The 16,601-nt window shown below is 41.2% G+C and overlaps 1 protein-coding gene across 1 annotated transcript in view; it reads left to right on the top strand.

Moving 5' to 3' along the window:
- GTF2A1L (general transcription factor IIA subunit 1 like) overlaps window positions 1-11,270 on the top strand; it is a 185,966-nt gene extending 174,696 nt beyond the window's left edge. The window contains exon 10 of the mRNA XM_030195835.1: window positions 11,127-11,270. The gene's annotated coding sequence lies outside the window, so the exon portion shown is untranslated. The remainder of the gene's footprint in view (window positions 1-11,126) is intronic.
- Window positions 11,271-16,601: the final 5,331 nt, after the last annotated feature.

Genomic DNA, 16,601 nt, shown 5'->3' on the forward strand with positions numbered 1-16,601 from the left:
TTAATTGAGCAGCTTTGGATGGAATAGGTGTTCATGCATAATGTAGCACTATTCGGGGATGACTATTTTAGGCTACTTAGGAGCCCTTTTGGTTGACTTTGCCCCACAGGGCCCGGAGCCGCTTATTAAACTTTTCATTAATCACTCCCTAGTTAAATACGTTTGGCTGGAGGGATCCTCCTGTGGGTTTACCTTTGGCTTTTGGGGGAGGAGAGGGTGGGTAGGTAGGGAAGGATTTACAGTGATCTATGGAATATTATGTAATTTCATCTTTGATCTTTGTGATTGCATTATTTGTTAATAAAAACGGATTCAACTTAATGTCTTGAGCTGGATTCATAATTCTTACTTAATAACAAAATCATGTAACACACACACACATATATATATATATATATATATATATATATATATATATCAGGGCAAAACCATAGAGAAAAGAAAAAATCAAGCAGTGCAATTTAAAAACTGAGCGGACTTTAATAGACAACCAGTGAAGATCTTAAATCTGGATACTCCATAGATCAAGTGAGCTGCTGTGTTTTGCAGTAATTGGATTTACCTTTGAATTGCTAAAGTGCATACTACATAAATGAACGTTACAATAGCAAAAGTGTTTGTACTATCAAATAGCTTTAAAATATAGTCTAATTTGTCTGTTTCCAAAGTAATCTGAGCACCTTGACAGATAACACTTGAACATGAGGTTCAAAGGAAAGTGTGTTATCTAATGTCACCCCCAGTATTTTTAGTTGTGAGTTTAACTTCTAAGTAATCCCATTGATCATAACATCATTAATAAGATTCAGATTACGAGGGTGACCAATAAGAAAAAAACTTTCTTGTGTTCACTTTCAGTTTCACAAACCTTGCCCACGACTGCAAGCAGTCCAGCACCTGTTTAATCTTGGATATTACCAATAGAGTGGATACCTTGGAGGGTGTAGAAACCATGAGAAGGGATCTCAAAACATTGGAAGAACGTTCAAGGGTTTGGCGGTTAAAATTTAAAGCGAAGAAATGCCAAGTGATGCATTTGGAGTGCAGAAATCCAAAAGAGATGTACCGGATAGGAGAGGAGAGATTGGTAAGCTTGGCTCAGGAGAAGGACCTTGGGGTGATGGTGTCTGAGGATCTCAAGGTGATGAAACAATGTGACAAGGCAGTGGCCGCGGCCAGAAAGATGCTAGGCTGCATTGAGAGGGGTATAACCAGTAGAAGAAAGAAGGTGTTGATGCCTCTTTGCCTTCCTTATCAGCGCTTTGTATTTGACTTGACATTTCTTATTCTGTTTCTTATTCTTTTCAGTCTGTTCCTTCTTCCATTTTCTGAAGGATTTTCTTTTATCTCTTCCTTTACCTCACTTTTTAACTATGCCGGCTGTCGTTTGGTTCCGTCCTCCTTTTTTTAATAACATAGTAACATAGTAGATGACGGCAGAAAAAGACCTGCCCGGTCCTTCCAGTCTGCCCAACAAGACAAACTCATAAGTGCTACTTTTTGTGTATATTTTACCTTGATTTGTAACTGATATTTTCAGGGCACAGACCGTACAAGTCTGCCCAGCACTATCCCCGCCTACAAACCACCAGCCCCGCCTCCCACCACCGGCTCTGGCACAGACCGTATAAGTCTGCCCAGCACTATCCCCGCCTCCCAACCACCAGCTCCGCCACCCAATCTCGGCTAAGCTCCTGAGGATCCATTTCTTCTGAACAGGATTTCTTCATGTTTATCCCACGCATGTTTGAATGCCGTTACCGTTTTCCTCTCCTCCACCTCCCGCGGGAGGGCATTCCAGGAATATATTTAGCCTAGCCTTCCAGGATGGTATTTTTGAATAGCATCCATGCCTGATGTAAATTTTTGACCCTCGCAGCCACTCCTGTTTTTTTTTTCACTGTTCTTACTACTACTACTACTACTACTACTATTTAGCATTTCTAAATAGTAGTAGTAGTTCTTCTCATTTTATCGTAGTCTCCTTTTTGAAAGTTAAACGCTAACGTATTAGATTTCCTGCATATACTTACTCCAAAGCTAATATCAAATCTGATCATATTGTGATCACTGTTATCAAGTGGCCCCCGCACCATTCAATATATTGCTTAACATAGCATCATTTGTGTATTGCTGATATCCATCCTGTCTTTGCTATGGCAATTTACTATTATGCAACTAAGTAACAGAAATAAGGGGAAGCTCTCTCAGTTGAGCAATTATCAGCAAAACAAAACCAATGCCGGACTATAGTCAGCAAAGGTGAAACACTTAAAAAGAAATATGCTGGGGAAAAGACCTCAGAAAACTGTGGTCCCCGGCTCAATGGCCGGTTAAAAATCAGTCTGTATCTTTCAAGCCACAGTTCTTTGCTTTAATCATTGGTCATAAAAACCCATGATCCAACCTGGTGTGTGTTCGCAATTTTTAAAGATTTTCTTTTATTGCTTTTATGCAAACAGTGTTCATACAACAAAAGCTCTCCACAGCAATTCTCTAATCGTAATGTATCAGATCTAAGCTAAGCAAAGTTCAATTTAAATCTGATAAATTACGATTAGAGAATTGCTGTGGAGAGTTTTGTTGTGTGAACACTGTTTGTCTGGTCCACTTGATTGCAGTGGATTTACACAAGACACACTCAACTCCACTCAGGCAATGTTCAACAACAGCTTCATCAATTCTAGTAAAGTCCCCGATTATTATAAGATTTAAACGAATAAGGAACTCTGCTTAGAGCTGTCCCATGCTGTATGCTGCTTACATCTACAATGTTCGTAGGGGGGCAGGGGGTTCTAAAGTCCAAGGCATAGATGTACATAAACAACCTAGTTCCCTGTTGTTTATTTCTGCTTGCATAGGTTAATTTTGGTACTTTTCAAAATCTGGTGGTTCTTAATTGCATGGCAACTTGCTTATCAGACAGTTCATGTCCCATTTCATATCTTGTTCTTTTATTCTGTTATTTAACCCTTGATATGTCTAATATACTGAACCCGGAGGGGGAGCACCATTATTTTTATATATAACCTTAATATCATCACAATTGTCTGGCGGTAGTCGCAGCGTATCTGCGCTGAATGGGAGTTTGTGTTTCCATACCTAGAAAATTGGCTGTTCAAGAGCACAGATCAGGAAGGAACCAAGGAGTCAATGAGGGTGACTATTCAGGTGTTGCTACTACTGTTTGTCATCCTACCCCAAGTCCCACTTGCACCCAGTTCGCCAATTGGAGTACATAGAAGCCTTGCTAGATACAGTGCAGGTGCTGGTGTACCTTCCTCAAGTGAGAGTAGATGCCTTAGTAGAGCTTGCCTTGCAGGTCTGCAGCAGGTTTCAGCTTGGCAAATGATGGACCACATGGCCTCGACCGTGCATGTCACTCCCAAGACAAGTCTCCACTTGAGACCAGCCCAGTGGACCTTAGCTTCCCAGTGGTCTCGGGCGACAGGGAACCTAACCGATGTGATTTGCATACCACCAGAACTGGCTCATGCCCTTCTCTGGCGGACAGTCCTGTCCAGTTTGATCCTGGACATAATCCCAAATTTTACCACCTCAGAAGGTGTTGACAATGGATGCATCCAACCTGAGTTGGGGAGCTCATGTACACTCATGGGCTAATGGTCTGCTCAGAAGGTTCAGTTCTATATCAATCTTCTCGAGCTCAAATCCATTTGGAACGCTCTAAAGGTGTTCAGAGACTGATTGCAGAACCAAATTGTTCTTATTTAAACAGACAACCAGGTTGCAATGTTCTGTGTCAAAAAGCAAGGTAATATGAGATCCTACCCCATGTATCGTTAAGCGGTGGGCTCTGCTTCACAGTATGGACCTCTATGCCACTTACCTGGCAGGCAAGGAGAACTGCCTGGTAGAGAGACTGAACAGGATATTGCAACCACACGAGTGGTCTCTAAATATGGGTGTAATCCAGAAGATCATCTGAGCGTGGGGCACCCCTCGGTGGATCATTTTGCCACTTATCTCAGCAACAAAGTCCCTCAGTTCTACTTCAGGCTCAGGTCACAATGTAGACTAATATCAAATGCTTTTCTCCTACATTTACAGTTACAGTTTTTGCAGTTCATTTATAGCCCGCTAATACCAATAACGGAGTTCATAGCGGATTTCAACTAAGATACTAGGTCAAAGAAATCTACAGTGTAACAAAATTATTTAAAAATTACCATAGATATTTTATTTATTCAGTTTTCAAATACATATCAAACAATATCAGAAGTAATCAGAAAATGAGAAAAAGACTCCAATATTTTAGGAAAATAGATATAATTCTTTCATCCACTAATCAGGAAATTAAGAACCCAAGATATAAGAAATAATCTTTCTAGAGAAATATAATTCCTAATACAGTTACTGTCTGTACATAAGTATTGCCATACTGTGAAAGACCAAAGGTCCATCGAGCCCAACATCCTGTTTTCAACAGTGGCCAATCCAGGTCACAAATACCCGGCAAGATCCCAAACATGTACAAAACATTTTATACTGCTTTTCCCAGAAATAGTGGATTGTCCCCAAGTTCATTTAATAATGGTCTATGGACTTTTCCTTTAGGAAGCCGTCCAAACCTTTTTAAAACTCCGCTAAGCTAACCACCTTTACCACATTCTCTGGCAACGAATTCCAGAGTTTAATTACATGTTGAGTGAAGAAACATTTTCTCTTATTCGTTTTAAATTTACTACATTGTAGCTTCATCGCATGCCCCCTAGTCCTAGTATTTTTGGAACGCGTGAACAGACGCTTCACATCTACCTGTTCAACTCCACTCATTATTTTATAGACCTCCATCATATCTCCCCTCAGCCGCCTTTTCTCCAAGCTGAAGAGCCCTAGCCGGTTTAGCCTTTCCTCATAGAGAAGTCGTCCCATCCCCTTTATCATTTTCGTCGCCCTTCTTTGCACCTTTTCTAATTCCACTGTATCTTTTTTGAGATGCGGCGACCAGAATTGAACACAATATTCGAGGTACAGTCGCACCATGGAGCGATACAAAGGCATTATAACATCCTCATTTTTGTTTTCCATTCCTTTCCTAATAATACCTAACATTCTATTTGCTTTCTTAGCCTGCCTATACGTTCAGGAATTAGTTATGACATTACATTCCTCCTTAGCTCCTAGAAAATCAGTTAGCTATTGTGGGTCAAAAAATTGAAATTGTTTATCTTCAAACAATACAAAGCATAAACAAGGAAAACATAAAACAAAATTGGCTCCCAAAGCTACTATTCTAGGCCATAAGGCCAAGAAAGCCTTGCACCTCATTTGTGTTTCTCTTGCAAGATCAGAAAATATATTTTGAACCCCCAAAAAGCGTGCCTAGATGTATAAAGGAAAGTTTCAAAACTGCATTTCGATCAGGTTCCAAGGCAAAAGTAACCAACATAGTAGTTCTCTGTGTAATCACATCCAAAGAGGTTTCCAAAAAGGAGGTAAGATTCATATTGTCCACCTCATGCTTATGGGAGGAATCCCCAACAGATCTTCGTGGGCTCCAAATATATTGAGCTTCTGTAATAGGGGGTAATGAATCAGCAGCCATCCCCAAAACATCTACCAAATATTTCTTAACTATATCCAAAGGAGAAATCAAAGGTGACATAGGAAAATTGAGGAATCTCAAATTATATCTTCTAACCTGGTTCTCCAGGTATTCTAAACGTCGATGTAGAAAACTCTTATCCTTTATTGAGACACCCTCCACATTCTCCAAAGTCTGGATTCCAAGCATTCAGCCTTTGAGGACTGCTGAGCAGTTACCTGCGCTTGAATCAAGAAACGCAACTCCAATAGCTATAGTATATTACTTCTATATCACATATTTAGAAAATAACAATGTTTTAAATCTCTTCTTAGAAAAGATATCATAACTTGGCAAATCCTTAAATTAAAAAGAAGAGAGTTCCATAACCTAGCTGCCCGATAACTAAATATACAAGTAAAAAGTGTCTCCAAAGTAATCTCCCGTGGCCTGGGGGAAAAAAAGGACAGAAAATTTCAAATATTGTAATCTTGTCATGTTACCAAATAACAAATGAGGGAAAACATATAATGAAGAATCAAGCCAAACTGCGATCTTGAATAATAAGCAAATATCCTAACTTGAAGAACACCCTAGCCTCTATGGGAAACCAATGCAGCTTAATAAAATATGGAGTCATTCTCGAGAGAGAAGATCAAGCGTATGGCCACATTCTGGTCAGTTTGAATTTTTCTCAATACACGATTACTCACATATATGACATTGCATGTAATGTAATTTACTAAGAATCAATGATTTTACAGCAAATCTAAACAAATCTTTTGACCTATATTTCTGAATGCTTTTTAACTTTCTCATAACATAAAAAGAACTCCTAACAAGAGAGTTAATCTGATGTTCAATGGATAATGTAGAAGGGTCGTCTGTATGTGTATCCTCCCATACCTAAGAACATAAGAATTAGCCATACTGGGTCAGACCAGTGATCCATCTAGCCCAGTATCCTCTTTCAAACAGTGGCCAAGCCAGGTCATAAGTACCTGGCAGAAACCCAAATGTAGCAACATACCATGCTACCAATCCCGTGGCATGCAGTGGTTTCCCCATGTCTGTCTCAATAGCAGACTATGGAGTTTTCCTCCAAGAACGTTTCCTTTTTTTAAACCCAGATTTGCTAACCGCTGTTACTACATCCTCTGGCAACGAGTTCCAGAGCTAAATATTTCCTCCTATTTGTTGTAAGTGGTTCCATGTAGCTTCATTAATTGTCCCCTAGTCTTTGTACTATTTTTGAAAGAGTAAAAAATAGATTCACTTCTATTCGTTCTACACCACTCAAGATTTTGTAGATCTCTATCATATTTCCCCTCATCCGTCTGTTTTCCAAGTTGAAAATCCCTAGCCTCCTCAGCCTTTTCTCATATGAGAGGAGTTCCATCCCATTTATCATTTTGTTCCAGGCCCTGGTAGCTCATCCACGCTATACTAAATTTTCATCACAACAGAGTAGTCCTCTGCATGCACACTAAGTTCTTTCCTAAGGTAGTGTCGGAGTTCCATCTTTACCAGTCAGTTGTTCTTCTAACATTTTTTCCAAAACCTCATGCGCACTGCATAATTTAGACTACAAGTGAGCCTTAGCCTTCTTTCTAGAGCGGACTGAAACCTATACACAGTCCACCCAGCTTTTTGTTTCTTTTGACTCCCAACAGATTGAGGGTGGCTATCTGCAAACACACGTTTTCAAATTGGATAGTAGATTTGCATCTCCATTGCTTATGCCTAGGCTTGGCTGACTCTTGAGGGTCCTGTCATGGTTTGCAGTGTCAGTAGCCCACTTGATGTTTGCCTCCATAGAGGTGATTTGCAAGGCTGTGACGTGGTTTTCATTCCACACTTTCATTTCTGACTACTGTTTTGATCAGGATACCCGACTTGACAGTCAGTTCGGACAGGCAGTTTTGCAGATTTTGTTCGGTGTCTAGAATCCAACTGCACTCTGCTAGGCCCTGTTTTATTCTGTTCCATGCTGCACCTACACAGCTAGAATGTGTATAGTTTGTGTTGATGTTTTGTGACTCAGCCTAGCTTTCTTGTTTTCGATGAACCTGGTAGCTAGAGATTTTTAGGTGTGAGAATAGGAAGGCCTGCTTGACCTCTGAGAAAGCAAAGATACTTACCTGTAACTGATGCATTCCGACTGAAACTAAATGCAGAAAAAACTCAATGCCTCATACTTACCTCCCAATACAACATGAATAAATTTACCGCCATTAACACACCTAAACTAAATCTGCCAATCTCAGAAACTTTAAAGATCCTTGGAGTCACTATTGACCGCCACCTAACACTCGAAACTCATGCGAACAACACAACAAAAAAGATGTTCTACTCCATGTGGAAACTGAAAAGAATTAGACCATTCTTTCCAAGATCTGTCTTCCGCAGTCTAGTGCAATCACTCGTACTCAGTCACCTGGACTATTGTACGCAGGATGCAAAGAACAAATACTGAGAGAACTTCAAACAGCCCAGAATACAGCAGCCAGACTCATCTTTGGAAAACCAAAATACGAAAGTGCAAAACCCTTACGGGAGAAACTACACTGGCTACCACTCAAGGAACGCATCACTTTTAAAGTATGCACCTTAGTCCACAAAATCATTCACGGTGAAGCCCCTGCATACATGTCCGACTTAATAGACCGGCCACCCAGAAACGCTAAACGATCGTCCCGAACCTTCTTCAATCTCCATTTCCCTAAGTGCAAAGGCATAAAATACAAAGTACTGCACGGATCGACCTTCGCATACATGAGCACACAATTCTGGAATACACTACCACGCAACCTGAAAACGATCTACGAACTGACCAACTTCCGCAAATTACTGAAGACTTATCTCTTTGAGAAAATCTACAGCAAGGATCAAAACACATGAAGCCCATACAAACCAATAGATACGCACCAATACACTCTCTTCTGAAGTCTCCTCTCCCGCATTCTCACCACTCTTAAAATCCTACCCACAGATAAAATTGCTAGACCTTTATGTTCTCTCGATACTGTTTTGTCCCCTCCCAACTCACCACTGTTCTATTCCGCTGTTCTATTCCCAAATGATATCCTGAATTTACTCTGTCTTTTATAACTCTTCATAATGTAACCCATAAGCGTACTGCAACCAATTGTATTTCCATATATTCCGCTGTTCTATTCCCAAATGATATCCTGAATTTACTCTGTCTTCTATTACCCTTCATAATGTAACCCATAATCATAATGTAGCCAATTGTACTTCCATCATTCACATTGTATTGTAAGCCACACTGAGCCCGCAAATAGGTGGGAAAATGTGGGATACAAATGCAAATAAATAAATAAATAAATGTTCTCCGAGGATAGCAGTCTGACTATTCTCACATACCCTTTCTCCTCTCCTAGGAGTTGTATTTAGTTATAAACCTTTTGCTTTTTTACCTCACTGGAAGACCCATGCTCGGGTGTCAGGTTGGAAGTCACCAGTGCATGCATGGTGGAACACTTGCTAGAATTTTTTTTACTGTATGTGCTAGTCAGCATCCACACTGGGCTCCATCGGATGATGTCAGCCAGATGTGAGAATAATTGGCCTGCTGTCCTCAGAGAACTCTAGCTACATAGCTTTGCTTTGTCCTTCATATGAGTCACCTGAGTAGACTATTTCCCCCACTAATTTCTTGGTGTTCTTTACCAGTTTGTCTAATCCAGTAACAGAATCCCCACACTGCTTAATATATGATTGTACTTGCTCAGGAATAGGCAAAACAGAGTCCAAGCTATTCATCAAAGAACTTTCATGTACCACTTTCCATATTTCCTCCAAAGTAATGCTGTCAGGTTTCTTCTTCAGCTGAGGGAGGTTCCTGATACCAGTTCCAGACAGCCCAGGCCTTGCTTTGCCCCATGATACCACATTGGGACCACCTGCTGCCCCCATTTCAGACTCACTTGGTTGTCCCCGCTCCTCCCATCGCCCGAAAGTTCGCCTGATGGTGTTCCAGCTCTGGAAAGAGGTATAGCAGCATCTTTGGCATCCAACTCTCCTATCAATGCCGATTCGAGCGGAACACTTCCAGGTTGAGGGCGAGTCACGTGGTTCTCGAGGCTGAAGGTGGTGTCAAGAACGCTTGGAATGGCCCCCTCCAGCATTCTGCAGCTCATGAGATCTCTGATCTGCCAAAGGAAACATGAAGCCCTCCAACATCTGCTGGATCAAGCCTGGGGAAGCAGCCTTTTCTGCTGAGTAGGAACAGCTCTTTCCCTTGCACTTCACCATGATGACCTGGCAATACAGGAGCAGTCTGTGGAGCTACCTTCCTCACGCCTGTTCAAACTGCCTTAACTGCTGATTTTAACAGATATATATATATAGATATATATATATATATATATTTTTTTTTTTTTTTAAATAATCAAATATTTTAGTGGCTCCTAGGTCTTCCATTAGTCAGATGAAGAAATCCTACTATTGACCCTTTTAATCTCTGTTTATGATCGCTCTACTTTCTACAACCATGTGTTTCTCTAAGCAGATTTCTGAACATTAAAAAAGAAAAAGATAATTCAAATACTTCTAACTAGCAATTTGAACTGTCATACACATTGCTAAGAAATTTGAATTATACATAACTGTTGAAGTCAAAGCAAGATCTGAAAGACCAGGATAAATTTCCTCTTCATACTGTGGCTGTTAGAACCAAAAAATGATTTTTTTTAAAAATGGATGTTCCTGCTTCAGTTTGCAGTGGTGTGACCTAGTGGAAATATACTTTGGGGCACATGTGATAGTATAAGGTTAAGGGTGAAGAGCAGGGGTGCAGTGTATGTTAAGGTTAAGGGTGAAGAGCAGGGGTGCAGTGTATGTTAGCTATATCTTTGGAGTAGTGGCATAGCAGGGCTTGACATGCAGCAGGATGCAAGCTGCTTAGTGATCATTGTAATCCCAGCAATAGCACTAACAAGAGAAAAAATAACTAGCAATATTTTCACACTCTTGTCAAATTTAAAAACAAAAAAAAAAACCAGGCCCCTTAGTTATATATATACTTTTATGGAAGGGTTATTTGTAGCTAATTTAGCTTACCTGCATGCATTTGGGGATTAATGAACTAAGTGCATGGGTTATTTTGAGGGAGGAGAGGGAGAGATGGGGAGTTGGGATTTGGCTTTTGTTTGTATTATACTTACTGACTGTGGTGGCTTTCATTTTGTATCTTGATTTTCTGTTGTAATACAATTACAAATAAAAGTTGACCCCCCCCCCCCCCCCCTCAGTACTAGTAAGGTAATATGTGGTTAAACAATATATACATTTTTGCCCTTTTGGGTGGGCAGTAATCCAGAAACCCATTTCTGTGGATAAAATACTGTTTTTAGACATGGTGATGGCTTTCATTTTTGCCCTCTTAATAATGTAAGGGCCTGCTTTACTGAGCTTTTCCCCTGCAGACATAAAGCGTAAACATTTTAGTAAATGGGGCCCTATGCCTGAATTTGAAAATAAACTATTCAGTTCATTTCTAATACATTTTAATATGTTCCTGTGTTCCATGGAATGGATTTCAATTTTCTACTAGATCCATCGAAGTAAAAACAAATGGAAATTCTACTTGAAAGATGGTGTCATGAGCTTCGGTGGAAAAGACTATGTGTTCTCAAAAGCCATTGGGGAAGCTGAATGGTAAATCAGCTAAATTTATAACTTGTTTCCTTATGAGGTACTCTGCACTTTTTTTCCTAAAATTATAATTTTCTCATTTTGAATGGCAACAGTTGAGTAAATTAAATATGCTAAGCTGAAGTATTTTGTGCTGTTTGAAAAAAAAATTCAAGATGTTTCCATATTTTGTTTTGTAATTATTTCATTGTCTTCCTAGTACTAAAATCAAAATATTCAAACATTATTTGTAATTGAGAAATTATATCTATATGTATAGCAGTATTTTCATATAATCAGTTCTAAGCTTTCCAGTGAATTTTTGCTGATACACAATGCTCTTTTGACACTTAGATTGTTTTAATGTAGAACTTGAAAATATTTTTCCTGAATATTACAGCTTTGGCATGGAGAAGAAATAAGATTAGAGTGCTGAATTGTGATTTCAGTTTCTTGAAGATTGTCACATTGTAATTTTCAACTTTCATTCTCCTCTCACATGTAATATGTAATAGTATTACTTTTTGAACATTAATTTGACACAAATTTCTGAAATATTGATTATATTAATTGATCAGCAACATCTACTGAAGTATAGTTTGTACATTTTTTTGATTTAGAACTGATGAGACAGGTGGAACCTTATAGGTTAATCATATTTATTAGTTATAATCTGATTTGGCTTGAGACATAGGTATGCAAGTTGATCAAATGTATAATTGTTTTGAATTGTTAAAGGATACCAATAAATAAATTGACATCAAATCATTATTGTAGACTACAAAATGTGTATTAATACTTGCAAGATTAACAGAGAGAGTCTGAGAATGTATTGCTCTAATGATGGTGCATGAACAATTTGGGCTAGTTCAGTTTTCAGTTTGATTTGTTATCGAGCATTCTGAAATACACAGGGAGAAGTGGAGATCTAGTAGTTGGAGTACTAGTCTGGGAAGCAGGGAAATAGTATTTATTATCCTACTTCTCAAACCATACAGTTAAAGCGGAGAAAATACAATTAGCGTTTGCTAAGTGCACTGCAGATAATGTAGGTACACAACACCATCAGCTGAAGTGGTATTAAAATATTCTGTGTGGTCTCTGCCCTACTCTGCATTTTATCAGTTAATGCGGGAATTAGCATGCACTAAGCGCAAACTGCTGTTAATTCTAACGGTGCATGCCAATTGCTACACTAACTGCTTAGTAAAAGGGCCCCTTGGACTCCTTGTGGCTTTTGAAAAGGCACCTATTTTTTGTTACTTAGGTGCTTGCTCCTTCTTCTTACAAAGACATGAAACTTGTATGCAATTTTATTATAATGTGTTGTGAATTGAGGGGTTCAGAGACCCCCAAGAAGGCTGGAGTGACCTTAAATCTGACTCCATCTCTAAATAACACTAGTACTGGGGTAATCAAGGAGTTGTGAAGTTCTAAAAGGAATTGCCACTAAGGGAGATGTTAGGTCTAAGGAAAAGATACTAGCCTTATGACAAACTGGATTTAGATTACAAGTTATACAATGCAGAGAAAGATAGCCTGATACAGCAAAAGCATTTATACTTACAGCCTTTCATCATTAAGTGAAGTCCACAAATCATCATTTGGAATGAGGAGTTTATTTGTCAAGGTACAAGTCAAATCAGTGATTGACAACAGGCACGTACAATCAATTAGTTATAGGAATATAATAATCCAGCTGCAAACAGGTGTTAATTAGTTCCTAATCTTTTATAATTTCTTTTACCAATTAGAGGTTTTACAAGGGAAAGCAATTAGGTAATTTGTCAATTCTGCTGGACACATTGGTTTCCCTTGGAGAGAGAGAGTGGCAACTCTTTTCTCTGTAACTTAAACCAGGAAATACCCTGATTTTTATAGGTGCCCTCAGGATATGGATAATATGACAGTAGATATACCTGATTGGATCTATGCTAATGTCATGGTTGTCACTGATTGGCTCATGCTAATGAGTAGCTTCTATCTTGCTAACATGGTTTTGTCTTTAGCTCGCTTGACCACAAATCTTAAGCAAGACCCTGCATCCAGCTACACCTTTCCTTTCTCACACCATGGCTGACCACAATCCTGCTCACAGGAAAGTCTCATTTCTCAACTTGTTTTTCTAACTTACATTAGAGAAAATTCCACTTTGTAACAGATACGGCTTCCATTTTGTGCTGAAATCCTCCATTTTGTTTCCATATCTATTGACCTAACTTTTCCTAATTTAGCTTATTTAGGCCTCAATCCGGGCTACAAACTAGGCCATACTTTTCCAGTAAGCTCCCAGTTATGTCAGCCATCAGATTTCTGACTCAGCCAAGGTCTGTAATGGCCTGAGCTCTATGACTGGGCCCGCCACCATTCCAGTGGGGGGGTCTCTGGCTGTACCATAATTATACAAATGCATTCTGGTGTGGAGCTTTATATAAATGTCAAAATTAATACCCATTAAGTGAACATGATTATAGGAAGTTCTCAATCAAACTTTATTTGTATTTTCTTTGAAATTATTATCGTTCATTGTATACATTCTGGATGAAATGGACTGGCATCCCTTACCTTAAAACCTACTGTTTCTCCCAGGCATTCCCTGACTGATCCTTTTCGTGTAGCATGATCCGCCCTTTCCCACACCTCCTTTTCCCTTATAGGCCTCCACTGATCTCTTTGGGCTGTTGGCTGGATTGGTTTTGACAAAATTGAGCCATTTGTTTTCATGTTAGCTATTTAAGAAGTACACCTGGTGCAAAAGAACTATATCCTTCACATATAACCTTGATTGGTGCCTGTAATGCTTCATTTTGTAAAAGAGGTCTTTGTGGTTGTGAAAAGTAGTGCAAAAGAATTTTTGGTGGTGATATGTCCGGTCCATTGGCTTCAGGATCGGAGACATCGGTTTCTCCATGGGTCTCAGGGCAGCATCTGAAACTGGGGATGCATCAGCATTGACAATGCCTAGCTCACCCTTGACATCGATAATTAATGGAGACCATAGAGATTGGTCATCTGAGTCCCACCGGAAGAGGAAGGATTTGTCATAAACTTCATTGATGCCGATGGCTCATGATGCCAAATGCCAGGCCAGGGTGCATAGATTCACAGCCTTGAGAGCAGGGGCGTAGCTACTTGTGGGCCTGGATGGGTCCAGGCCTACCCAGAAGCCAAGTCCGTGTCTTCCAATCCTCACCCTCTCCCACCTCTGTCGCAGCACTTGCATTTAATGCTGTTGGCGCTGCTCCTACACCTTAGTCTCCCACCCCTGCGGCAGCGCTTACACTTTGTAGAGTTGCTGTCAGGCAGCGCCATAGCAGACGCAGCGCTGACGTCCTGCTCTGGGGCCTTCCCTCTGCCACGCTGATGCAACTTACTGTTTATGCAGAGCGGGACGCGGAAGGACCCGGAGCAGGACTGCATCGAGGGAGGCATCAACGTGGAGAGTGGAGGTAGGGATGGCTGCTCAGAGACCCCGACACATGGGGAGCAGTGAAGCATTGAGTGGGTCTCCACCTATCTCAAGGTCTCCTGCTGTGCAGGTCCCCTGGGACCGACCATGGTTGGACCTGACCCCGAGGAGTCGTGAGGATTCTTCGTCGGCACCAAGGAGTCTCGGTGAGGTGCATCGGGTGAAGGCCAAAAAGCACCGACACTGAGCTTCAACGCATGGTGCCAGGAGCTCCAGGACGTCGAGAAATCCGGCTTCCGAGAAACGTCGGTGCCGGGAGGAGTGTTCCCCTTCCATTCAAGAGGTGCTGGTGTGCATGTCTCCCATCAGCCGAGATCCTACTCCCACACCCCAGGAGATTAGGCAACCTGAGCCTGCACTGGCCCCACAGCCCTTTACTGGTGGTGACTCTCGACGAGTGACTCCTGGCCTTGCTCCCAGAGCTTTTGGAGGCCTTTACGCAACGGTGTGCGTTGGTATCAGGGGTGCTTGTGCCTACTATGCTTTCCACTGCAGTCCTGTTTGGCCCCCAGCCCATGGTGCAGCCTCTGACACCTGCGCCGTTTACAGTTCCAGTATCGATTGCCACTCAGGCCGGTTCTCCTTCAACGTCGGTGGAGGAAGTTTCACCAGAGTCCGGGCATGAACCGACCTCAGCGCCATTCTTGAGGCCACGGGTCAAATTATTACAGATAGTTAAATAGAAAATTCATCCTAAAAATATACCTGGTCTCGGTTAAAGACACAAAACACAGATTCCAAATACAGAATAACTGGCCATAAACAAGAAATATGAAGAAAGAAATTAAGGTGAAATCCCAAGAAACCAGACCTTGCAGGTAGCACAACATCAGAGAAATAGAAAGAGATGCATTTCCCCCTGTGTTGTGTAAAATATAAAGATAGCTGACATCGGGGATAGTATTAGAAGGGATGCAAGCAGAGCAATTGTTCTTGACCCTCCTGGCCACAGAGAGCCCCATGGCTGCCTGACACTGAAGAAGGCACAGCTTGGTAGTGGACTTTGGGGTCCCCTTCCAGATTTTTCCACTGAGCTCCACCTATGTCTAACACCAGCTCTGGCAGTTGTGTATTCAAAAAATGAACAAATTCTAATCAATAAATAGAAAGTTAAATTATTTTTCTGTCTTTGTTGACTGGTCACGTTATATTTTTAATTGTTTTGGTCTCAGTCTCAGGTTTCTTTTTTCCTCTGTCTTATCTTAACCCCTGACAGTGTCTCCTGTCTATTTGCATTTTTTCTTTCTCAGTGTACATCATCCATCTTCCCTCTGTGTCCCTATCCTTCCCCCCTCCGCCAAGTTTCAGCATGTCTGTTCTCTGTCCATATCCTTCTCCCTATTTTTGGAATTCTCCTTTTATAGTCGTCCCCCCCCCCCCCCAATCCAGCAGTGCCCTTCTGTGAGCCTGCCCCCCCATCCAGGATTGTTCCTGTTTGTCTATGCTCCCATGTTCAGCATCACCCCTTTGTGTCATTTTCCCAGTGTCCAGCATTGCCTGTGTCCCTACCTCCTCCTCATCTATCGTCACTCCTGTGTCCATGTTCCAGTGCTCCCCCCATGCCCAGCATTCTCCTTTTGTGTCCCTATCTATTCCTGGGTCCAGCTTCTCCCATCTGTCTGCCCTCCTTGCCCAACACTTTCTCTCTCTGCCCTCTGCTTTGCCCACATCCATGAGGTCCATCATCTCTCTGTCACTCTCTTCTGCTCCCCCACCCGATAATTCTCTTGCTCTCTTCTGTCCGTTCCCTACAGTCTGGAATCTCTTCCTCTGTCTCTTCCCTTCCCTCTCTACCCTCCAGTCCCCACAGTCTAGCATCTCTTACATTTACTTTTCCCCCATAGTCTGGCATCTCGCCCTCCCTCCCTGATTCCTTGGTCTGTCCAAGAGACATGGTCAGTACTGTTCATCCTGGAGCTCAACCCA

The sequence above is a fragment of the Microcaecilia unicolor genome, chromosome 3, assembly GCF_901765095.1.
Source record: "Microcaecilia unicolor chromosome 3, aMicUni1.1, whole genome shotgun sequence".
Lineage (NCBI taxonomy): Eukaryota > Metazoa > Chordata > Amphibia > Gymnophiona > Siphonopidae > Microcaecilia > Microcaecilia unicolor.